General features: G+C 40.4%; 1 long non-coding RNA gene across 6 annotated transcripts in view; it reads left to right on the forward strand.

Annotated features, from left to right (window-relative positions):
• LOC147909261 (uncharacterized) overlaps window positions 1-26235 on the forward strand; it is a 417661-nt gene that overhangs the window by 98774 nt on the left and 292652 nt on the right. Inside the window, exon 3 of one of the 6 annotated variants that reach the window (XR_015545487.1) lies at window positions 18149-25057. The exons of the other annotated variants lie outside the window; for them this stretch is intronic. This is a non-coding gene — a long non-coding RNA (uncharacterized LOC147909261). Of the gene's footprint in view, window positions 1-18148; window positions 25058-26235 lie in introns of those variants that run through there. 6 annotated transcript variants of the gene reach the window in all.

Raw genomic sequence — 26235 nt, forward strand, 5'->3', positions numbered from 1 at the left:
GCGTATAGTAAGTAAAGTTTCCGACGTGGTCGGTCGTCGCTTAACCGTCGCCAACCATCCCAGATTCCTCATGGGGAAATTCTCTTCGGTATACAGGAAGGGGTGAGAGCCTGACTCGACCTCCGCCATCAAAGATTCAGTTGCTCTCGCACGCACCTCTGCGGCTCGCCCACGACCTCACGCCGACCCTAAATCCTGACCCCCTCGTTCGTGTCTCGCGAATAAGCTCGACGTAACTGCCATACGTTATTATACTCCTGTCGCCGTATCGACCTCGGTGCTTCCTGATCTGATTTTCCTCCCACCTATTAATTTCGTAGCCGCGATAATGTGATATCGTGCGAACATATTGCATAAGCGTTGCCGGATTGTGTTTTAATCCGCTTCTGTTGTTTTTGGCACAATTTTATAATGTTATGTAATACTGTTAATGTTACGTAATACTATACAAGACGTTCGTCATTTTATACTTGCGTTAACTTTATTAAATATAAATGTATAATGGAAATGCTTTTTGATATTGCTGCATAATTAAGTGTGCTTCATGGAATTATTAATTATGTCGTGTTGAATTTTCTTACGTTTATTACAATAGTTTTAATTATTCTTTGTTATTCTTTATTCTTATACGTATTATCTAAGAAAACAAGTATATTTTTGTATAATTAGTAGAAATAAATTAGTTACTTTAAAGAGAGAGAGGATAGAACGGTGCTAACGGAAATTCTCGTGCGTCAACATAAAATGATATTGTCTTTAAAATGAAACGTTCGCAGACGTTTCCTAATCCGGGTATAAGCGGAGCTTGTCGTGTCATGATAATCCTATGGAACGATAGAGGGTGCGAACTCCCCGAAGTTGAATATACAAGGTAGGGTAATTAATTGACAAGCCTTATACGTCAACCGCATGTTTACTAATCCACCTGCTGTCAACCCTGAAAGCTTCTTAAGGAGATTTTTCTGTAAGCCTTATTCATCGCCAAAATTAATTTTACGTCTAAAATCTGGTTATTAAAATATTGTGATTGTAATAATATGTAATTATATATCATATTATGCGATAGACAAAGGAGAATGACAACTATTAATCGTGTAGTACAAGTGCAAACATGATATGGCACGTAAATGATAGCCTTCTGTACAAAGCAATATTTTTTTTCTTTTTCATTGTGATTTGACAAGATGGATGGCGAGCATAAGTTTTACAATTACGTTAACTTTCAACATATTCGTTCCGACGTCTTGCTGAGCAGGAGAGCGAAAACGGCCGAATTCGTGGCGTGGGTGGTCGACAAGGAAGCCGCGAATTCGAGGCGCGAATACATCACTGAGATCCTGTGCGTGTAAACAGCCTGCAGCCTACAGCGGACCGCGAATTAACTCTCTCTCCTGGAGATACCCAAAGCCACCGTTGACTTATTCTCCCAGAGGGAATTCTCGAGTAGAAAAACAAGATTATCCCTCCTGCGGGATATAAAAAAGAAGCTGCCGCCATCGTTCTTTTGGGACGGTGCCACTGCGGTGGGATATCTTTCAGTTACAGAAAGTGATAGTATTTGATTTCGCGATAGTTATTGAATGAGCTTTATAAAAGGACGCATCGATTTATTCGTATTTTTAATACATATCAATGTTTTTTCTCTTTTTTTTCTCTCTTTTTATCTATCTTTACTTTAATTAAATCTAAAACTATATTCTTTGGTATGGAGATTTTCATAAAAAGAGGTTTTACGATAAATTGAAAAAAAAAACGCGCGAATTGTCGATCAATGAAACTGAACAACGCGTTCTGCCTATAAATAGAATACAAAACTCGGTGTGCGAAACGAACACCATGCGATGCGCTTCGATGCCGCGTAAAAAATAATACTCATAAAACATTGTGCACATCGTTAAAAGCACGCCAGAGCCATTTGGAAATTTCAAGTCCGTGCCGGAGCTCGAATAATTGGCAATGAAAAAGAAGTTTTACCACATTGAAAAAATGGTATCTGCTGCCAATTAGATTTTTAATTACGACTCATCGTTTACACACGATCCACAGTGCTGCACGCTGCGTCACGCAAAAATAGCATTTGGAAGTCGCTTCGTTGCGCAAATTAATTTTAATGCTTAATTTTTCGCGATAATTGCAAGGCATAAAGACAGTTTTTACATTTATATAATGTTCCAGCCATTAAAACTTTGAGATCAATCACAAATTACGCAAATTTGCTGTTAAATTTCACGCGACGTTACCGAAATTAAAGATCTTTGAAGTAAGTAGAGTAAGTTTGGAAAAAGAGCGAGGAGAAATCTCCTTATGTCAAGAGTATTCCAGAAGAAATCGAAGGCGCGTGTCGAAGGCGGTACTCAAGTTTCGAGGAGTCTACATCGGACCTTTCGCCTCCCTCTCAGGTGTTTATTTAAAAATCTCGCCGCAGCGATTCGATCCGACAGAATTCTGCCGGAAACCTGCGAGATTCTGCTCGCAAATTAATGCAATGCGCAGACAAGGGTGGAGGATACACGAAGACCGAAAGAGGGGGGAGGAGGAAGGGGAGAGGAATAGTTCTGGGAGTGTCTTTTCTAACTACCTGCGACGAATTAAGGGAGGCCAGGAGCGAAATTAAAAGAGTACCCGAGAACTCGAGGGGTTCAGCACGTTCCAATTATTTGCGCAAGGTGCGAGGTGTGAGTACCGACTGTGGAATCGACATTTTTTCTCCGTCTTCCCTTTATTTCTCCATCGGACCAGCTTTCACCGTTTCATTTTCTTCATCGCGTTTGCGAGCGCGACAGGCAACTGAAGGAATGGAAAGGGGGGGGGGGCGAGCGAAGAGAATTATGTTGAATTACTTTTTTGTGCCCGGCTTTGGCGTGCGATATCAAGAGAGATGAGTGAAACAGAGAGGACAACGAGATGTGGGACTCGCGGAACTCAATACGGCGCATAAACTACGACGCGAAGGATCCTGTGGAGTGAGACGAACGGCGGGCAGGAATTTAATTTCATTAGCCAATGAATTTCTTAGTAAATCGCGTGTGAGCCACTTGATGTAGGATCCAGGATCCGGTGATATAGAAACGCGGTGGAGGTCGGAAAAGAAATTAAACAAAGAGAATGGTGGAGGAGAGAGAGAAGAGCGAAGAGCGAAGAGCTCGAGCAGGGGGCAGATGGTAAACGGAGAGAAAGGGAAAAAGAATCACGCAGAGCAAAAGAAAGATGCTGGGAAACGTTCCGGGAAAAGGATACACAGAGACGGATAGAAACTCACGGAGCAGAGAACCAGTTCGACATCGGCGTCGATCCGTATTCACGCAATGTGAAATACTTGTCTGGTAGGATACTGTCCGGGGAGAAGACGATTAGGATAATGGTTGTGCTGCTTAGTTATTTTTATTTTGCTACTACACGCCGACTTCTCTTTATTCTCTCGCGATCCGGCGGAATTATACGGGTACATGTCACGAAGAGTCTCATCTCGGATCACGGAGGCTTTGCGGTTTACCATAAAAAAGTAAGACGTAAGAAAGAATATAATAATAAGAAAGAGTTTTTCTGCAAGTTTTTCCGAACGAATCGAGACGCAATCATTTCTGGTCTCATAGTCGAGGTTTTCTTCGTTCCAATCGTTAAAAGTCGATATCACGAGAAAAAGAAGCGTCAAGAAATAAACCCCGCGTAAGTGCAACGTTATTCGAGCATAGAGAACGTCTGGGTGCAGTGGCGGCAGTTACACGAGTCATATAGCACTGACGAAAGTGAGAAAATCTTCCCGATTGTTCCCAGTCCTCTTTCGAGTACCAGAAAACGCGACTTTGATGGCGGCGCAATTCGAAAACAATCGTGACATAAGTTACGTCAATCTAAAATGTCTCTTTGCGCCAACTTTCCAACGCGAAGATATCTGCACAATTTCGTGCTGTTCCGCAATTCCGTGCCGGAAGGCATTTATCGAATTTATTACGTTATTTTTTTTTAAATCCGATTCTTATGAAAAGATATGTTATGATTTTTTGACGGATCGATCGCAACATTTTTTTTTCTTCCCGGCTGTGAATGATCTTGACATTTCCTGGAACTAATATACGGACAAGCATTGGTTCCTTGCGGATAAATGAGAGCGTGTTAGTCTGCAAAGGACCGGAGACGAGGGTGGCCCCCGGGGGTAAATGAGTGCGAGCTGGTCACGAGGGTCAGAGGGGGTTACAAACGATCGAGCGAATCGCCCGCATTAGTCTTAGTCAGAATCAGAGATAAGCCAAATGAGGGATAGCCACATGAAAAACATTGGCCCGTCACCGCGCAACCGGATTATTCACCAGCTGCAAACTCATCTGAATAATTTGTGTGCTGCTATGAGGCCTATTGCGGATCAAAAAGCATGATAATGCATTACCAGATTAAAGGCTTTCAGACGAGCGACTTTGTAGCTACTTTGTAGCGACTTTGTAAAGAGGACTGGCAAATCTGTCTTTACTTTGATACTATCATAATTTATTTTTGTAATGGTTAAGATTATTTTATGATTGACATTTCTAAACTACCATGATCATAAATTCATGTGAATAAATCGAGGAATTATTGATAACACTTAATTTGCTGAATTTATAGTCAAGTTATTTTTATTATTACATTTTTTATATTAATTTATACAATAAATATAAAACGCTGCAAAGTATTATTAAGGGTAAATTTTTGAAGTTTGAATTAACATTATTTTAACTTTCTTGTTCTCTTTATGTGGAATAATGTTACATTGATTTGATACCATTATATTTTTGTCATGATATTTTACAACTTCTATCACCATTTTATACATAATAAATCTTAGGGATACGCGTTTGTTCGAGCTTTTCATTTACGAGAATATATGCGAGGATATAAAAAATCCATCCAATACCATTATCTAGTGTCACCAGATGAACGTCGCCGTTAGGAACCGACGGTATTTACGATCTCTACGGCAGATGAAATCGAAGGTCTCGCAGAAAGAAATTCCGGTTGCCGCATCGTGGAATCCACTTCGTGCTGTTTCACCACTTGTGTGATATCAACTGGATGTTTCGTGTAATCTAGGAAAAAAGGCTCCTCATAATTCCTTAACCGAAGTTTGTCGGTCGTTTCCTTCTTTCGAGCGCTACGACGGATCGACAGTCGACGGCCCATCCATTCGGACCACTCCGCAAATAACGTCATAAGATAGACTATCGGGAACGTTCTTCTACACGTTATATACCGAGTGTATAAAATATGGTAGGGAGGCCGGGAACGATCGTCGTTCTCATACAATAACATCCGCGGATCTCTTATGGCGCTATCTTCGGCGAAATCCAGCGGCAAAACCCGGCGAATGTGGGGGAAGAAAATGGCGTAGGTGAGCTATCGACGATTCTCGGACATAAATCGACATGTACTTACCGAATTGCTTCCGAATCGTTCCTTTATGTCCCTTGTTCCCCGCAAGTCTGCCCTCGAGCTTTTTCTCTTCGATCCATGCCGTTCAGAGAATCTTGTTAACTTGTTATAGAAATGTGAACAGTTACACCATATAGATGCACATAAAGGATATATTTTGCAATTTTGTCAAACAGTGAGCTTGTATTTTTTTGTGAATTTAAAATTGAATTTTTTGTAACAACGAAAATTATAAGTATTTTTTCCAAGATTTAACTTTATCATTCAAAACCATTGAAGTAATTATTAATGTAAACGGATATACGAATTCAGATATAAAATTTGAAATTTTTATTTTTTTTAATGTTTATAAATAATAGCTAAATAATAGCTTTGTGACGACAAAAATTATAAATATTTTCCCAAGATTATTTAACTTTATTATTCAAAAGCATCGAATTAATTATAATGTAAAAGGATTTACGAATCCAGATATAAAATCTGGAATTTTTATTTATTCATGTTTATAAATAATAGCTGAAATATTTGCGAGCAGTTTTTGTAGTTATAGTAAATTATTTGCAAAAATTTGTTTTGAATTATTACGCGATTTTTGACAGTTTATACGTTCCCTTCTTTACTCAGCTGCTCCTCCAAAACCGTGGTCTTCGAACGATTCGCAAATATTAGACTTTGGACAAATATGGGATTCAAACAAATGTACGACTATTAGTCTCTCCGTTGGTCATCGAAAAATATTGTCGACCCTGCACTCGCACTTTTTCCTATTGTCAAATTTACGTGATCAACGATCTCGGTTATTCGCGATAATCTTTGTAGAATGTATTTTCGCTGCGATTAAAGTGCTTTTATCGGACACACATCAAGCAGATAATTTTTAATTTGCTAAAATTTACTGTTAGAATTATATGAATGAAATTTAACGATAATCTCAATATTTTAATATTTTACGAATTTCTATTTTGCTTATTGTTCGTCTCCCGAGCGATTGAGTGATCGCAACACTTTGCAGCTAAAATTACTTTCTCAACGTCCTCAAATAATCGAATCGCACAGTTTGGGAACGCTTAGGTTGCTTCGGCAGTCAAAGGACTTTTTCGGCAGCGCCGAAACTATCCGTCGGTTGTTGAGCATCGAATACCAGCATTTGCGATCGCTTTGCGTGGCGCAGTGATTGATTCGTCTCTCGGCTGCGAAACGCAACCGTTAAACGTACGTACGTGTACACATACCATCCCCGATGCGGCAGGGTCGCACGCTCGGGATTCCAGCCCCGTTGAAATGAAACTTCGCCGCGGCGTCGACATTCCCCCGGTGCCTTTATTAAATTGGAATTTAATTGCTCGACCCCGCCGCTCCATTACACCGTATGTATCATATGCCGATGCAAATCATACGACAGACGCGTGTCGCTTAAGCCGACGTGCATACCGCACCGTTTCACGCACTGATTTTTCGTAGTTAATTCCGCACTTGAGCAAGAAAGTGTATATTTGTACGCTGCGATATAATACGAATATAACTATCTTTATTATTTGGAATCACACCGCGAATCGCGAATGTATTATTCAACTACTCAATTTCTAACGTATTACACGCTGATTAAGGTCGCGTAATTTAGAAACTGACGATCTTTGCAAGTAGTTAAGTAGTAGTTGAGCAAGAAGCCTTACGGCAAGTGCACGAACATTGAACTCTGCAAGGCGATAGCGCGTGACTTTCTCTTATCTTATCTAGGGACAGGGATAGGAGAACCGGCGAGATCCCAATGTTTTGCTCGTTCCACATCATTTGTGCGGGTAACCATCGGAATTAGGAGTCGTGGGAGAGGCAGCGGAGTGGTAGTAGAAAGAAGCCGGCAATCTCGGTCCGCGTGACAGGCGACTCTCGAAGCTTTCGTTCATCCTATCTCTCTACCCTCTTTCATCATCCCCTGAAGGAAGAGCAGTACTTCCGTTCGGTCCACCTCCGTAGATCCTTTTCAAGAAGCGCCGTGATGAAAAACATCGTGGCGCTAGCGGAGAGGAACTTCCCTCGTCGGCCAGGAGGGAATTTCATTAACGACCTTATCCTACCTACTTAAAAAAACATAGAAGGTCCCGACGACGAGACCATGAACGGACCAGAAGAATGGCTGAACTCATGAAGGAGAGACGGCGCGTACTTAGCCTCATAGACTTTGAGAGGGCATGGTGAAAGAAAGGAATTATAGGTGAAAGGCTCCGTCGGGAGGATGAAGATTAGACGAAAACGTGGGGTAGCGCATTGACGACGAAAGGGACGAGAGACGGATATTCTCGATTCCGGATATATAGTAGACTAACGGCAGAATTCTCGGGGAGGGGGAGGAAGGGGGGGATGGTAGCGAGTATCACTCTCGGTGTCTTCGAGCGTAATCAACGCAGTTGGCTGAACAGTTCACCGCTGTAACTGCGCGATTCCTCGGCAACGGCCGAGAGCGATGCTCGCTGGAACAGCGTTAATGCGGCAGATTTCTCCTATCACCGGTATGCCCGCAGTCAATCTCAGGCACCATCCGCTCACTGCCGGAGTCGTCTGCGAGTCAAAGTGGCGAAACCCATCCGTGATTACCGAACGCGACCACTGATGCGACTGCCTGACGTTCTCGGCGAACTATTTCGAACTAGCACGTATGTATATAGCTCTGGGCGACTTGGTCGACCTAAATGTTCGCTGGTGTATGGAGTGAGAGGAAAATGTACTCCGGTTATATCCTGTACGTCGTGTACAATAGGGATTTTATTGACCATGTGACATCTTATCGGTCAGACGACTGACTCAAATTGAGTAGAATTCTCGTTTACTCCCTGGGAAATCCTGGGATATCAGAACTCGTGAGAGTCGTTAACGATACCAAGGACGTGCTGCAAATCAAGACGTCAGTTTCCAGGATTCATATAGACGCCGGTGATGGCGAAACGGTCGCGTACATGAATGGAAATTAAACAGAACGTGATATACGAGGTCCTTACATTCCACTGAGATGGATCGTAAATAGAGAATTCACTGCGAATGGAAGCGGAACGTTTCTCGCAACGACCGATACTGTAAAGCGTGTTTCGGAAGGGGGTGCAAAACGGCGGCCATCGCCAGTGGGTCCCACGGAAGCGATGATTCATCCGGGAAAAATTCAGCCTTGCACATTTTTGACGTCGTTTGCATCGAGTCACGATTGATGACCGCGCATCTGCCGGTGGATCGCGCGCTACTGTGCATGATCGACGGTCGGCTGCAGTTGAAGAGGAAAGCGGGATTTGATAAAGGGCGAGCTTTTTATTGCACCATCCAACATTGTGATATTTCTCATAGACGTGTGTTCTGGTCATTACTGTCACGTCAACCCTCGACGTGCTCTTTTGTGGTAAAGTAAGGTCGCGAATGTCCTATTTTTTACCCTCTTATTCGTATTAAGATGATTTTCGCAAATACGAAACAGTATAAAAACACAGCTTTTTTTGAATTGAAAAAAACGCAAGTATTTTATTTATTAATTATATAGAGCTTAAATCGACATCTAATGAACAGATAGAGAATGAATTGTACACTGAAAAAAATTTCAATACATATTGAATTTTAATACATATTCCGTTGAATAGTATTTAAACATTTACTCAATAAAAGTCATAGTTAAACTAATAGTTTTTATATCACATAAAAACATAGGTTTACATTTAGTAAATGTTTACTTAGAACTTCAAACAAATATTTATTATTATAAAATTTAGTTTTTCTTTCAGTGTACCTATACCCTGCAGATTATTCCAACAATATTGCAGTAACTAGTTGTAGGAAATGTTGTCGCAAGCTTCTGTATTGTATAAGGTACCTTTCAAGCAGAATATATTTGTTATGTTATTAATTATCTCGTAACAAACAAAACTGACACGATATTATCTTTTCGAAAATATGCGAACGCGCTTAACATTGTTTGTGGTTAAATCCTCTTGCATAAAGTTGCGAACATCGCTTTGTTATTGTTATGTAAGTTTAATCAGCGTTATTACTTACTACGAGGTATAAGCTTCTTGTCATAATGACTGCGGTCTTAGATATCTTAATGACTTTGTATTCTCGTGAATTGTTTTCACGTCATCGTGGCTGCATTCGGAAGTAAGTCTCCGGCAAGCTGCGAGCGACTTGTCGCAGCGCCAACGTAACTTCTAAACTTGGCCACGACTTACCGGAATTCTGGAACTCGCTTCCGAGGTTTTGTATTCGCTCTGCGGATAAGACCATGCTTTGTAACTATATTACTGAGCACATCAACGTCACATTATGCGCTTCTCCTGCGCAGTCATTAAACATTGCTTGCATAACTCGATTTAATCACAGTTAGCTTATATTGAAGCAATAACGACAATTATTATACTACCACTTTGTTGTTTTTTGATTTCATTGCGATGATTTGTAACGTTTCTCGTTTCTAATTACAAAATGGTGGTGGAACATTAAACTAAACAACCTTAGACTATATCAGTTTAAATGATCTGCGTTTCCACTTATCGGACGTTTATCTATTTTCAATCCGACTACGCGTCTGCCATAACTCATTCTCGCGCTGATACGCGTAATCAGTACGTACAAAAGCCGAGGATCCGCCGCAGTGACGAACTCGGCGTAACAAGGTTCGGGCGTTTCATTTAGTAGATGAATTGCGCACCGGCGACTGCCCGCCATCATTATAAATCACGACATAATTACACGACCGCGGCGGCAGGGTGCAAGGGATATATCCCCACCCCATGGCAGCCCCTGCTTGCACCCCCTATTTCACTTACACTGATCCGTGCGCGGCGGACGATGCACGCACACGCGTGACGTGTAAAATGTCTACGCGCGCGCAAAATGTCTGTACGTCGCGGGTAGCGCGCGATTTATTTATCATTTTTTTTTGTCTTTTTCTTTCTTTTTACGGCACGCGCGTTCAATATGTCTGACCTGAGCCGGCTGGAATTCTCTGTCGTGCCGAGTTGAGCGTCGGGATCGCGACCCCACGCCGTTTTTCTTCTCGCCCGTAATTAGTACCTTGCACAATATTGCATTCTATCGTCCGCGTCCGTATACGTTTGTATGCACGCATTCATACGATACGGAATATTTCCCTGGCCAGCCCGGCGATGCATTGGTATTTGTGTTTGCACGTGTGTGCGTTACGTGTTCGTGCGATCGTAGCCTTTCAAGCGTCTCACTTTTCTACACCGAGCCGTGCGGCGCAAGGTTAATTGCCTTGGGATTTTTCCACGTGAGATCATTGACTCATGGCGTTGGAGCATACGGATTTCCACGAACGCGGAATTATCGGCGGTAGGTTCGACGTTATTGGCGTTGTAATCAACGCAGCCTTTGGTTTTCATTAATGCAGACATTCCTGCAGGAGGCTCTGTATATATTTAGCTAGAAGATCGTACGCGTAGAAGGAGTATTTTAGCTACGAGGGAGAGAAATGACGGAAAAATGAGAGAACAAGTGAATTCCATTACGTGTATTAATTTTTTACTGTATGTATACGTTTTCAAGTGTAAGCCATTTCGTATAATTTTGCTATGAATTTCTCGCGCGCCTCGATCTATCTTTACAACCGTGAAGTTGTTGCTATGACACGTGGCAGGGTATTATGGATTAAAAAACTACTTTCCCGAGCAAGTTTCCTTTTTATCGCGTATTCCGCGACACGTAGATGTCGTTACACGGTCACAATAACACGCTTATCGCTGTAATGTCATTTTATATCCTGTTTTACGAAGATCGGTGTTGCGCCTCTCTGTCCGGGATACCGTCGTTCTGAATGCTTAGGTTTTTCACGACCTTCCTTCGCGACCATTCGATAAAGCGTGATCCGCGCCACGCATTCCGAGATCCTCCAAGTTATCCATTAGCCTTAAAAGCTGCGCGCCATTTGATCGCGGTCATTTTTCATCGCGCTCCGGAAGGGTATAAAATTCAGAGTCATCCCCGTCCATCGATTTTCGATCCAACGACACGCCGATCGTAACAATGTGATCGGCGGCACCGAGATATCCTCGCGAGACAAGATCGTGATGTTTGCACAACAGCGACGCGAGTTCGGCTATTTATATGCATATCTTCTCGATACCTGTCATATCGCCGATAGCAATCATCCATTGGTCATTGAGCATGTGCGTATACGACGGCGCAGGATCTCGGATATCATTCCCAGCCACGGTTACTTTGATTGCGAATATTTCTCTCGTAACGGCGCATCTTCGACGTGGTCGGCCGACGTGGTCGTTAAAGGGGACACCTCGTCGTCTTCCAGCGAGAGAGAAAAGGAGAAAAAGGAGAAAAAGGAGAAAAAGGAGAAAGAGGCCTCCGTCTTATTCTCTTTATTTTCCTTACACGCGATCGTCCCGCAGGTATACTTGGGCGCGGACTAGCTATCGTTTCTAGATGTACCCGCACCGAGCACCGAGTATATCTTTCCGACACGACGTGCCATGAAGATATTATTGGCACTTCGTGCTACCACGTAGCATACGCTCTCTGGTCCGTTTCTTCCCCGTAACGTCTCGCTCCCCAGCGACAACGAGGTCGTACGTGTGCTATAGCGATTCGACCCAGAGGGTATCCGAGCGTGCCGTGACATTACCGGTACCTGTACTGCCTATCGCGAGGCTACTGATCCGTAGAGGAATTCCGCCAGGTAGGCAGGTATATACGAGTATATTCGATCTTCGAGATGACTACACGCCAGGTATACATGCATACACGGCTGTGTCCACTCTTTGCGATGAAACTGCGATCGAGGATCGTGCGCTTACCTGCTTTGTGCTTTGTACGAAACTGGTTGCACTTCACGTTATCTGTCCCTTTTCCTCCCTCCCCCTTACATTCTCGAAAGCGTGTACATTCGTTATCCGATTGTGCTACCCCGCGTTATTGTCGCGCGGGATATTAATACTGATATACGACGAGGACTTGCAAATATGTCGCACCCGCGGTGTGTTTCTTACACGCGCGATACGAACGTTTGCACAGTGTTAAGAACATGTATGGAACGGTTAATCAATTGAAAAAGGAAAGGTTTGTTAAATGGGATGTCTCGTTAATGCGTCAGAAGCAATGAGAATAAGAAATATAATCGGTATTTCGTTGGGCATCGTGAATACTTGCAAGTTTATTATGTGGAAGCGAAAGTAAACGATTATCTTAATCCTCCGCTTGCAGTCCTGCAGTCCAAGTTCTTTTTATTATTCTTTCAAAAGGCTTTCAAAAAATATGAAAAAATTCAGAGTTGCTTTCAGAATTTGTTTAATATTATGTTCAAATGTTTTATCATTTAATTTGTCTTTATTATATTGTTATGCTCCTGAACGTGTGTAGACAGCAGCGCCAAAACTTACTGTAAAACGGATGATTGCGAGCATTGCTAATAAATAGGGGCACATAGTCACGTTTAATCTAAATATTTCAAAAAGTATAAATCCGACAATTACATTTTTATACTGAAAAAAAATTGTTTCGAAATAATATTAATTGATTCAATTAAATGCTGCAAGACTGTCACTTTAAACAAATATTTATTAATTCTAATAAATAATATATTTTAAATTACAAGATTTTAGTTAATCTAAAAAAAAAAACATATAAATACCTGAACTAAATAATCATTACGAACTAAATGCATTTAGTCAAGTTAACAACTTTTTTTCTCAGTATAACCTCTCTATTACATTTTCAAATAGTTTTGTAACTCAAATGTTAAAATATTTATTTTATGAAAATCAAAATTTAAATAGAAATGAGAAAAAAAACATTGATTTTTAAATAAAATGCATAATTTAATAAGAGACTCCAACTTTCTTATTTCGGAGAAATGAAATTTCGTTTGTGTCAAAAAAGATTTAAACTACAGATGGAGAGTTAATAAGAAGTAAAGTGAAAAATGTTTCAGCCGAACAATTATATTTCAATTAAAACGTGTATTTTAGTTTTTAAGCAATTGCTATAATTTATTCATTATAAATTGCAAACACACAAACATGATATAATAACGTTTATTATCGATTGGATTTTATTGGACGAAGCTTAATAAAACTCGGATGAGAATTCGGATTTTTATCAATCTGTCGTACCTCGGCACTTAATAGTCGCAGTAATAGCCGAAGCAAATTCCGCTTTGCGTACAGAAGGTAACGATTTATCGTGATAAAATTGCCCATTTCGTTCGTATACGCAAGCGCCCGACTTCGACTGGCTATAGAGCCATTACGGATTTGATTTCTACTTAAAACCTCTTCGTCGCGCGCGGACGCTAGAAGTACCTCTAAAACGTACGTCGGCCTCAGCATTTTCTACACCGTCGCACACGAACATTAGACGAATGGCGAGACGCCGAAGTAATCGTACGAAGAGCTTTTTTACATTTTGGCGAGGATACGAATGTTACATAAATACGAATTGACATTTCAATTTTCGATCGACCATGCGGCGGCAGTAACTACCGATCTACAGATAGGAACATTTCGTCCCTATATTACAGGTGACCCAAATATGTCACAATCGATATTCGATGCTATTACGACGAAAAAATATTGAACGGCAAGAATTTTTCGACATTCGTTGTCAGAAACATGAATAATAGGTCACACTATTTTGCACGTCGATTATCTTGTTCAGCATAAAAATAACACTGGAATACGTGGCGCGATAACAGTACGCTTCAAAGTAATTCTCGAAAACGAAAGTACCCTCCATATCGATCCTTCCGCGAGTCAGTTCCAATGTGGCGGCACGTAGTTCCACTACGTTCCTCTCGCGGATAAATATTGGCTGTTTGAAAGTTCGTTCTTTAATGGTCCGCGATTTCGTGGTTCCACAGTTGCACTTGAATCACGTAAAAAATAGAGTGCTTTTTAAATGCGATAGTTAAACGGAGTTAGAGGATACGAAGCATCGCGAACGACGTTTGCACGGTTTACGAGCGATTCACGCCGCAGAGCCGTACGCTTTGTGGCCGGTTAATGTACCGGATTTCAGGATTCGATGGTTCATACTCTAACCGATTGGAATTTCAGTAACCGCCTTTGAGATCGTCTTTCCCTGAGAATCCTTCGCATCGATTTCCATCAAAATCCGAAATAAGATTCTATTGATGTGAATTGAATTTGTCTTTACAGCAATTCATTATTTCTATTAAATAATTACTGTTTTATTTTGTTAAAAATTAATCCTTCGTATAAACACGATAATTTTCCAATCTTTACTACACACGATTAGTCTTCGTCATTTTTACATAATAAAGTACGTAAGAATTTCTTATTAAAAACTAACATCTTTAGAAAGTATTTATAAGATGGTGTATTTGATGCTCTTAGAATATTTTTTTAATAAAAAAATTGCGCAGGACATGAATGATTCCATCGTGTACATTAAAAATTAAAACAAAAATCTTTGTTTCTTTCTTCTTATATTTTTAGAATTTATTTTTCCATGAGATTGTGTGTAGATATGTAAACTTGTAAAAGGGAATGTAATAACACCCGTAGAAGTTTACACTTGAATATTTCTCGCGCAGGACAAGCTTTGCTAGAAATATCTATTGCGACGACAGCATATTTCGCAACGTGCTTTATGATTTTGCGCGAATCGAGGGAGAACTACAAGCCACGTAAATATCTTCGAGTTCTCGCGACATCGGCACGCACAGGAAATTGATGTTTGTCGACCCCGAATATCCGATAATCGCAAGCATCCGGAATTTGTTGATCCACCGGCTCGGTGAGCCGCGTTTGCTCTGCATCTTGCCGAAGTCCAGAATGACCACCAAACCTTAGCCCACCTCAGTCGTAGCCTACGCCACAAGAACATCAAGTTTGCGGGTTCCCGCGGGGAAACCCCGAATAGGGTTCGCTATAACTACCAAGTTATATACGTCACGTAATTGTAGAGGCGTAGGTATAACGCTCACAAGACCGACTAATTATTTCCACATTTCGACGCGGTCTTATTCTCTCGCATTGTTAAAACGACGATTGAAAGCACTTTGCAAAAGCTTTGGTAATTACGTATCACGGTAATCTATTAATACGCGGTCTTGCAATTAGAGAGAGTATCCTTTGCAATTAGAAAGAAAGTACAATTAAATTATGCGTTAACACCGGTATTTGGAGAACGTTATCGATATGTAAATTTTACGTACATGAGCGAGATCATTGAATGCTAAGCTGTGCCTTTTATTAGAAGATCCAATCTGCCTTGCTAAAAAGCTGGAACAAACGGAGATACTCTCTCTAAAAAAATTTTATCTGTTATCAGTTTTATTTTATGATGGTCAGTATTATAACAGAGAGCTTGATAAGTAATTTCAATTTTTAAGCATTTCATTATTTTTTGTTATTATTTAAATGTAAATGTATGAGGGGATATATTGGATTATATCCCTTCTATCATTCATTTTTTTTTTCAAGATTATGTTTGATAATGTGCTTATTCTTTCTTTCTTTTTAATTAGATTATTTATGTTTCTAAATAATAATATTTAGTTATTTATGTTTCTGATTATAAATATTTTGTTAAAGTGTGAGGTGTGAAAAAACTTGTTACATTAACTAAAAATGAAGTATGTAAAATTTCTTTGTATGTACATAAAATTTACGTATCAATAGCAGCACTGTATCACTTACTAGTGCCGAAAAATGTGAGATTCTAGTACGATAAAATTGCATATCGTATTTTTTCATTTGATATTATTATAATTTTTCTAACTATTGATATTATATTTTCCTGTTTCTTTTGGTATCAACGTTACCAATTTATACTTCGAGCACATCACCCTATCAAGTTTGATATATCGTTTCGATCCCCCGCGCACATTCTGGAGGTAAAGTTTATCTCGCTTCCTCTTACAATGTTTCGATAATACTGTCAGCCGATCGATCCTCGTCACCTTGTCGAGATATCTGCCAACTCTCGAGACTGACCGAAGGGCGCTAAGGTCTTCTTTTCACGGCGCACTTCATAAATCCGTGTCTGACCATTATCGAGGCGATCGCGCGTCACGTCGCGGTGTAAATAAATAAAGTATGAAACAATATCGATGCCATCTCGGACTCTTGTACTGGGTGGTGACCATCTGCGGATAACGTCATTAATAATCAGGAGGGCCGCGAAAGATCGAATGAGCTGAGAAGGAAATGAGAAGAGAAGAAATGAGGAACACAGTCGTGACCGGGAAAGATACCGATGATCTCGCTATTAAACATATCATGAGAACGCTCTCAAAGGTAGATTTCATGTGACGTGGCACGCACGCCCGGTTTCTCGGAGGAATACGTGGCGTTTAGTATGCATGCTTTATTTGAGGAAGCTTTTAATAAAATATTATCGCCGACAAGGCGCGCGAATTAATAAATTACGGCTAACCAAGATTATTCTGAATGGGTGTAATTAATACGGTGGTTTATTCTTACACGTGAATGGCGTGTCAATTAAATTACTGTCAGTACATATAGTTTATATATGTGGATTCCGGTTTGCGCTTAAGGCACTTGCATATTCTTTTCTCTTCCAATTAGGTGTCGAGACGTAACTTTGTATATATATCAGAAATAACAAATAATTATTTATCGTTTTATTTTTAATTTCTCTTTTACTTTCAAGTTTGCGATTAAATATTAATTTGTTTTATGATTTTATTGTAAAGCTCCTAATATTTTTTTATATGACCAAATATTGTCTATATTGTGTGCAATATTTGTCAGAGACCAAATGTTTTTATATATGTGAACTATTTTTACATTACTATTACATTCTATATAAAACTGCGAAAACGAAATATAGTGAGATATCTCGGCAGAAACGTGGAATAAGAATATAGGTAGATCGAATCTATCGAGGAGAACCCAGCAAGAATGCAGCAGGTTATTCACGTTACAAATACAGTTTTCAAGTTATTCCCATATCGTGTGACGTTTATTGAACATGAATAGTAGTTTATCATCGCAATGCATAGCGTATTTAACAACTCATATTTGCCTTGGTATTAATCCGATCCTGAAGCTCTTTGGATTTACACGACGATCGCGCTTAAGGGATTAACGCGTAAAGCCACGCGAAACGTCGGCTCGTAGTGAGCGGTAGCGGTGAGCTATATAAAAAAAGAGAAAAAAGATAACAGGGTGTATGAACGGAAAGTAACGCGCACTCCAGTTTCTCTTGTCGACTAGGTTTAATCTCGGGGTTCACGAATCGGACGATGGGACTCTCGAGCGCGCACAATGTACTGTCTACCTTCAGCCTGCGTTACTACGATTATACGGGTTCCAGATAAAAATTATAACAGATGTTCGCACCCCGACTTTGTCACGAGACATACATATGTAAACTCGCTAAATATATTTTCAAAAATTTCTCTCGATTGTAAAAAGAAATTTATTTTATTTTTTTTTTTTTAAATGAGACGACAATATTTTTCAATCAACTAATCATTCTTCGAATATTCATATCACGATGATCCATATCTTATATTGTTAAAACAACGGTTAAAAGCACTTTACAAGAATTTTGATAATTAATTATGTGTTACATATTTATTCATACATGGTTTTGCAATTAGAAAGAGTATTCTTCGCAATTAGAAAGAGTAGATAGTTAAATTTCGCATTACATATCAGTATTTTAAAAATGTAAGAGTCCAATATGTAGAAATTGCATTTTTTCGTTTCATATTGCCCTTCTAACCATGATATTACTTTTTCTGTTTTAGGTGAGTACCAATGTTACCAATTTATTTCGAGTATATCATCCTATCAGGTTTCAAGTTTGATATATCGTTTCGATTTGCGTTTCGATATCCTGAAGGTAAAGTTTATCTCACTTTTTCTTACAATGTTTTGATACCAGATACGATTATGATCGTGATTCAATTCAACGCATGTATAAGATGCGATTCTTGAGAAGCTTTCCACCGTATATCTTGGTAAATATGATATCCACTTTTACGCATTTAATATCTCTCCGATACAATACATGACGCGATATATGGATGATATTGCGTTTACTTATCGGAGACGGTTATCTATGTCACTAAGGTCGTTAAGGTGGGTTCGTCGTGTGATTACGCTTTACACGTCTGTTTACTTCTTCCTTCCCTCCTTCATCCCTTCTTCATCGCAGCAGAACGGAATATAGATGTATAAATCAAGCAGGGCGCGTTGATAGAAGCAATAAGAACTCAAAGAATGGGAATGGCGAAGAGAAAAGGGAAAAAAGTTCGAAGTGAAAGGAATTTCGCGGGGTGAAGAAAAATCGGAGGGGAAAAACGGAATGGAACAAAAGTGTACGTGCACGCGCGGGTACGCGGATATAGGAGAGGAGAGAGCTAATGGGAGAGGGAAGAATTGACGGGAGAAACAGACTTATTGCGCCATGTGTAGTTTCGACGTTAGCCGAGGAATTCGGACGTAGGCTAAGGTCCGCAAAAGAGTGAACAGGGACGAAGAGAGGGATCCTAGTGGGCGAGTCGAACAACGGTTGCCAAATTAATGGCACCCCCTGTCCCACATTTCTCGATTTCTCTCTACGAGATTCTCTTTCTCTCGGTCTCTCTTCTCTTACTCTTGCCTCTCTCTCTTTTCTCCACGTGATCCTCTGCGCCAGGTCGCCCACCTGGCGATATTGGAACGACCACCGAATTACCGATAAATAACTGGCTATTGAATTATTATCGGACATTCCAGTGATTGTACCGTCGCTGTCGACCGACCTTATAACCCGGGATGCGTTGTTGTATGCGTCGATTCGAGAATTGCTCCTCTGGGAGATCCTTTTTGCTCAGCGCCTTTCGTCGTACGAGAGTACGTTCGATGCCTCGGAACAGGAAAGAGAATGTCGCTTCGCGGCTTCCAGTCAATCGGTATTTCATGTACGATTACGGGACACTCGTTTTTTCACTTCCGAGTGACAGACTGTTAAATCTATAGTGTCAAATTTATCCACTGTTTCAGTATAAAATAACGTCACCGAGAAAAAAAATTGGTTGCTGCAGCAAATTAAATGGTAAAATGGCATAGCATTTTTTAATTGGCTGCAGCAGTAAGCATTTTTGATTGCAGCAATTAATTTTTGTATTAGCCTATCTGCAATGTTAGAATAGAATTTCGATAAGCTAACGCAATTAAAAATTAACTGCTGCAATCAATTAAAAACGCTATGCCATATTCAGCCAATCTTTTCTTTCAGTGGATATATTAAATATAGGGGCAGTGATGATCCAAGTTAAATTTGATATTATAGATGTACCTACACTACAGATAACAATGCACAATGATGTTTGTTGTGTTCTCTCGTGGCAAAGTGTTCGATAGTAGTCGTAAGATAAGCGAGTGTAGAGAAAAGAAGATGCTCTCACCTTTCGGAAGCAAACCGAAAACGCGATCTTGACGGTGGTTGCTGCCATTAAAACTTGTCATGATGTAAAGCGTGTACTTGCGCTGGTATACATGCCACCGCTTTTAATTGGTACATAAATCGCACGGTCTCAAAAGCAACCTTTCGAGCGCGAGTCGGTGCACATAGTCGTTAATTTGTTAATAAACTTGCACGGACGAAAGACTGAGCGAATCGAATGTTAACTAATTGCGGTTATTAGTGCATCGAGCATAATATCCTGGTACGCAGCCTTCTCAGCAGCATGCTTAATAATCGTCTTGCCAAGCGTTACAGAATGGCGCAAAGAATACCTTCGGTTAATGTATAGGCGTAGGAATTGCTTCTTGCATCAATCACGAATTTTATTTCATTAATGATATAATTGCAAATTGTGATATCGCTCGCTAATAATAAGTGATTATAGCATTACTTAAATTGGGAACTGGTCGCGATTTTGACTAAACAATTACGTAATCACATTATTTACAAATAATTGATGTGGATGATATTCAAATAATTGCGTGCAAAACGAGAGCCGTGCTTCTGTGGTAAATATTTATTTACATTTTTTTAGAAAAAAGTCTTCCAAAACGGAATTATGGAATGAGTTCTCGCGACATTTTATTTGCTACACCGTTTATTTTGTATTGCATCGTTATGCACTGTACGCACTAAGTTAATACTTAATCTTGACGCATGGCTGGCTCGTTGAAAAAAAAATTTGTATTTTACGCTCCCTCGATGTATTACCTTCCGAATGGATGCCCGATGAAGCAAAAGCGCGTAGGACTCGCACGATCAGTTAGTTATTGCCGGATTCAACCTATAAATATACATGGCCGTTAACGCATTTATAAATTTCCAAAAGAGCAAGGGAGAGAATCCGTGGAATCGTTTTATTGAGGTTTAATTAATGAGCGCTATTATTACTTGGCCCGCTATTATATGGCCCCGAAAATAACCGACCGGTCCTTTCATTATCGTTCGAATTTTTTTACATTACTAAAATCATCGTGTCACATTGGCAAATGGCACGAAATCCGCGCGCGGACCAACACGCTGGCGACTTGCTGTCACGGGAAAAAATTTTTACTTTATGTACGCTTTGCTACCTTCTAAAGGTTCTGAAAGTATTTATCGAAGATGCATGGGCCACGAGTGCACGTGGCCTACATAGTAGGGCAGTAGGTACCGATATGGTTGGTATACATTATCCTATGTATTCCCGTATCTACAATATGTAACTTATCCTCCCCCTCCTCTCCCCCCCTATCTCCTTTCTCTGTCTTACTCGCAACATGCATGCACGTATTCGAATTCACAGACACACGTGCAGCTGAGTCGCTGCGAATGCCCGTCCACGAGCATACCGTAGTGCATTATATACCGTACTCGAGAAGTTCGGAGACCATAAAGAAAGATTCATGACGACGATCGGTCCATTATCAGGCTCGGCGGGGTTAGAGTTAGAGTTTTCGTTATGGTGAGACATGATGGGATTATTTTTCCTCTGTTAGTCTCTCGAGTGAAGAAACATCTGTATCTGGAATTACGGTGATCCCGATAAAATGAAACAAATGCAGGAAATTAAATTACGTTAGAAAATACGGGAAGTATGGTTATGATATGATTCAGCGAGAATTATTGTTGCAGCGCGTTACAACATTATCGAATATTGTCAACATACATTTAGAATATATGTATATATTGTCGCGTTGACGAAGGAAAATTATTTTGTTTTATTTTCACTCGTTGTGACACAGTGTATAATTAAACGATGCATAATTGATAGAACATTTTAATTTGTTTACTCAGTTTCGAGGTTTATCCCGTAAACGGGAAGCGCTATACGTTGCGGCAATGTAATCGCTGGCATTCGATTGGTATCGCACATTTCTCGAAACAGTTTAACCTGCTCTCTCAGCGAAGAAACGGATTCCGCAGTACGAACCTCAAACACCCGATACACGATTTAGCGAAGCGATACCGTGCGCGAAGCGATAGCTCCAACATCGTAGACCGTACAGGAAGGGCAGGAAGGATGGGCCGATGTTTCACACTCCATCTCCTGCCACTCCTGGATCGTCTGTTCCTGCCTCTGGCGGCCAACCGGTGTTGAATTCCCGGTACTCGCTCCGCTCTTTTTATTTCCTTTAACCTTATTCCGCCTCTTCACCCCCGTGGCCGCGCCACGCCACCGCGAGATCATTTCCCGGCAAAATAATTTATACCCACTCACCGAATGCACCGGCAAGGGAACTTATCGAGCGACCTTCGAACAGTTATCCAGGGGAGTTGCACGATGCTGACGAAGGGATACTGACTGAACGTCTGTAATGCGCCAGAGGCTACGATCAGTTCGAGTTACTGATGCAAAAACGTGACTTGATGACGAAAGATTGCAAAAAGATACCTTACAAATTTTATATTTATGCACATTTCTAATGTAGCATCTATTATCGAAATTTTAGTTCTACTTTGAACCTCTTTCAACCTCAATTATACCTTATATACCTGTTTTGATATTTGTACAATAAATAGGGTTTCTTTTAATATTACTTAATCTATAAGCTTCTATTTAGAAAACTTCTTTTGAATTTAAAAATAGGAAATCTTGCAATAATTGCCATTCACAGGCTCAACGTAGGAGTTGAATTCATAGATTAGAACCTATTATAAATCTCTAGAGTCTACATACGTCTTTAGAGTCTATATACGTCCTAAAACTAAGGTTCAAAGTAGGAGAAAAATTTTGACTCGGGGTAATTGTATATTTTTGAAATTTGTTCAATTATTGTATTTTAATTATATTGTATAATTAATTATAAACTTTCATTAAAAGAGTACGATTGTAAAGAATACTTGGTCACTATTTTTTTTTAATGGTAAAATTCGATAGTATACCAATAGGAATTAAATCACGCTCGCGTGTGAAAGTTTTCGGTCTCAACGTGCGAGGAGTGCAAACAAAAGTTTTAAATCGCTCAAACGTGATCGCGGCGAAGAAGTACAACAGCGAAGAACGAATCTTGCTTGAAAGTTCCAGGTGTCGCTGAATCGAGAGGAAGGTGGGAGAAGTGTAAACGATCAAAGAGTAACGCGTCACGAACGACACCTGCGGAATTTCCTGCGGTTTGACTTCTGTGGATTAGTAAGAAACAAAGTCACTTCGGAGAAGAAGATAATAGACGGTTACCTGGCCTTCGATAATAAGATAGTAATGTTTTTGCCACAACTCTGAGAAATACGGAGGCACGGAAACAAATTGGATAATTGAAAAAGCATTTGGTTCATAACTTTATGAAAACTTTATTCATTCGCGGACCAGCAAATGCCGCAGTCCATGACTTTTATCTAGGAATGAGTTTATTCGCGAGCCAACTTTCTTTCGAAATCAGATTGGGCCGCATTGAATTGAGAGAATGAACACAATGGAATATCACGAGATTATTGATAAGCGCGATATTTGACATTTCTTATATAATATATAACAGTTCAAGAAAATGAGGATATATCATATAAATATTTTGATCAATTTATTCTTCTCTCGTACGATATATAGTATACTTTGTTGTATCGTCTCGACGTTATAGTTTCTCGTGGTCGTCTTTGATAATATTCCGAGCCGTACGCCGGAATGCAACGACAAGTTGCTACAATTAAAATTAAAAAATACAAGGGAGTCTTTCGCGAGATCTCGCCTTCGTTCCTCCTCATTAACGGCGCGAATAATGAAGCACGCTGCAACCTGCAATAAACACTTCTGAAATTGGTTATTTTCCTAGGCGCCCTGATGACGGTAATTGTACGTCAACCGCAGAGATTACCATCGTTACGATTGCTCTTTGTTTTCGTACTTCTCTTGCCTCCTACGCTCTTCTTTTATACTTCCACCCTTTGTCTTTGTGCGTTCTTTTATCACAGTTCTGGACGATCCGCGATGGAGAAAGCGTTTCGGTAATTTCTGGCGATTTTTTGCGCTCCACTTGTCAGAGGCGTAATCGACGATGATGTTCGATCGAAAAGACCATGACCCTAATTGACTCGGACGATCCGGCTTTCGATTGGTAAAATAGCGATACATCGAAGTTGCACATCGTACTTCGCTCGGTGCAGCTTTAATGCGTTCCAAATGTCCGGCTTAATCTTTTACACACGGCATTATTCAGGCAAGCATTTCGTCTTGCAGTGTATTTGTGATGCACTTGGATTAATTGCGTCGGATATATGAAATACGACACGGTGAATGCAGTATCGTCGGATATAGCTCAGATTGAATCGCTGAATGGGAGCGAATAAATAAAATGCTTGCTATTCAATAATCGGTATTGTCATTCAGGACGAATCGTTTTGTAAAACATGTTTATGGATAACGTTATGGCTAAATCTTTAAGTAAAACTCGCTGCAATTCATCTCTTCAGTTTGTATTCTTTATTTATTTTTATCAATTTATTTGTTCTTTTTTCACTGAAGATAGTATTACGGATAAACATAACGAAGGATAAAAGAATAATTTATTTTGAAAATAAAATTTCTGAAACTAATAAAAATTTCTTTAAGCTATTCTACTTATATAGAGTTTCACAGTTTGACAATGAACGGAAGTAGGAGTATTGGATATAATAGATTATTCATATACGTTCGAAAAAAGTTTGTGCCTTGCTTTAAAATTGTTTGACATGTTGCTGTCGTGTACATTTTTAAGAGGCAATTATGGCGTAAAGCGGCTTGACTGAAAATATAAACAGGACAATTCTCCATCACTGGTATTTTTCCAAGAGGAAATTACCCGTTCATAATAGATGGCATTGGCCACTAAGAAATGCAGCTTTGAAACAGACAGGCGTGTGTTTTTAAATATAGACGATTGTCCGGTGGCTGACAGCTATGCCGTAATAAAACGCTACGTATAGATGTAAAAATTAGTAGGAATTATTCATGTACTCGTAATAGTAATAATGAGTCCTTCTCGAGTTAAAACCGCGGTCGTACTTTCGCCAATAGTAATAATGATCCTCCTCCGCGGTTTACGATTCTCCTTCGTCGCCATGCTGCCGTCAACAGCGATAGGTACTTTTACATTGGTCACGCTGCAATTAATTAGAAGAACAGCGTAAAAATCCATCCGGTTTTCATTCGCAACAAAGTAAGTATGAGTACGGAGCTCGCAGAATCATTTATGATATTCTTCCAAAAGAATCATAACTAACCCATCTTTCATTAAAAAAAAAAAAAAAAAAAAAACCGGTGATATGACTTGCGATTATTGAGCAGGATGCGCCCGTCGAGCTTGCGACACGTAATATAGCGGCTATGATTACCTTTTCCTTCCTTTGTTGCGTTCTAATTGAAAAAACGTACTTATTGCAAGAGAAAAATAAAACTCGCGTCACAAAGATAGAGAGAGAGAAAGAGACAGGGAGAGGGAGAGAGGGAGTATGTGATTGTGAAATTCCTCCGAGATCCGCCAGAGATTCGTTATGCTGTTGTAGGTTAATGAATGAAGGATATAACGACGTAATGGATATATTCATTGTATGTTATTAAATTCCGTCGTCGTCTTTGTGCATCGGCGAGGCAGCTTTCGCACGCTTCCTCCGTCCAAGTATAAGAACTCACCGACAATAATATATGCATTATCGGAGCGTTGGACACGGTTATCACGCGATACCGATTTCTCATTCACCATCGAGCCAACGCACTGCGCTGCGCTGCGCCGCGCCGCGCCGCATCGAGCCGAGCCGAGCCGACTCGCGCTTACAACGAACGCGAGACGATAAATCGAGCCCGCGCGTTCGCGCCGAAGGACGCACGAGCGATTCATTAACGGACCTTGTAAAAATCAGGAAGCTACCCTCGGCTCATTTGCAAAGCATCATGGCTTTCCCCGCAGCGGGCACACAGCCGTCCTCCTCGCGGATCATTTGCCTCTCCCGCGCGAAGGATTTCTCGCTTTGACTTCGTCTTACGCGTCTCCCGCATCGTGAGTATGCGACGGAGGAAGAAGGAACGGAGGAAGGGCAAACAAAACGACTCCGAGCGAGTAGGATGGATGCAGGTAGGGAGACTCATCAGTTAATGGAGGCCGCAATTAATAACGCCGGAGTCGTTTATCACTCCGATCCGCGACTTATCCTCGCGTACCTCGCAAGCTGCCCAGTCGGGGGTTCTCTCGCTCTAACCTCCTGTCCCCGCTTATTTCATCCTTCCTCTTGATCCAACGATACGCTTCCCAAAGTGAACCCCGAAGACGGCCGCTTTCACGGAAGCGCTATGTATATCTCACATTGGCAATATCTTCGATACCTTTGAATAAGTTTCCGTAATACGCATCCGGCAGATGCGGTAATAAAGTGTCTCACCCTGTCGAAGGGAGCAAGTACGTAACTGATTATGGAAAGGATGAGAAAGAGATTGATTAG

The sequence above is a fragment of the Acromyrmex echinatior genome, chromosome 6 (assembly GCF_024713525.1).
Source record: "Acromyrmex echinatior isolate Ae372 chromosome 6, ASM2471352v2, whole genome shotgun sequence".
Classification (NCBI taxonomy): Eukaryota; Metazoa; Arthropoda; class Insecta; order Hymenoptera; family Formicidae; genus Acromyrmex; species Acromyrmex echinatior.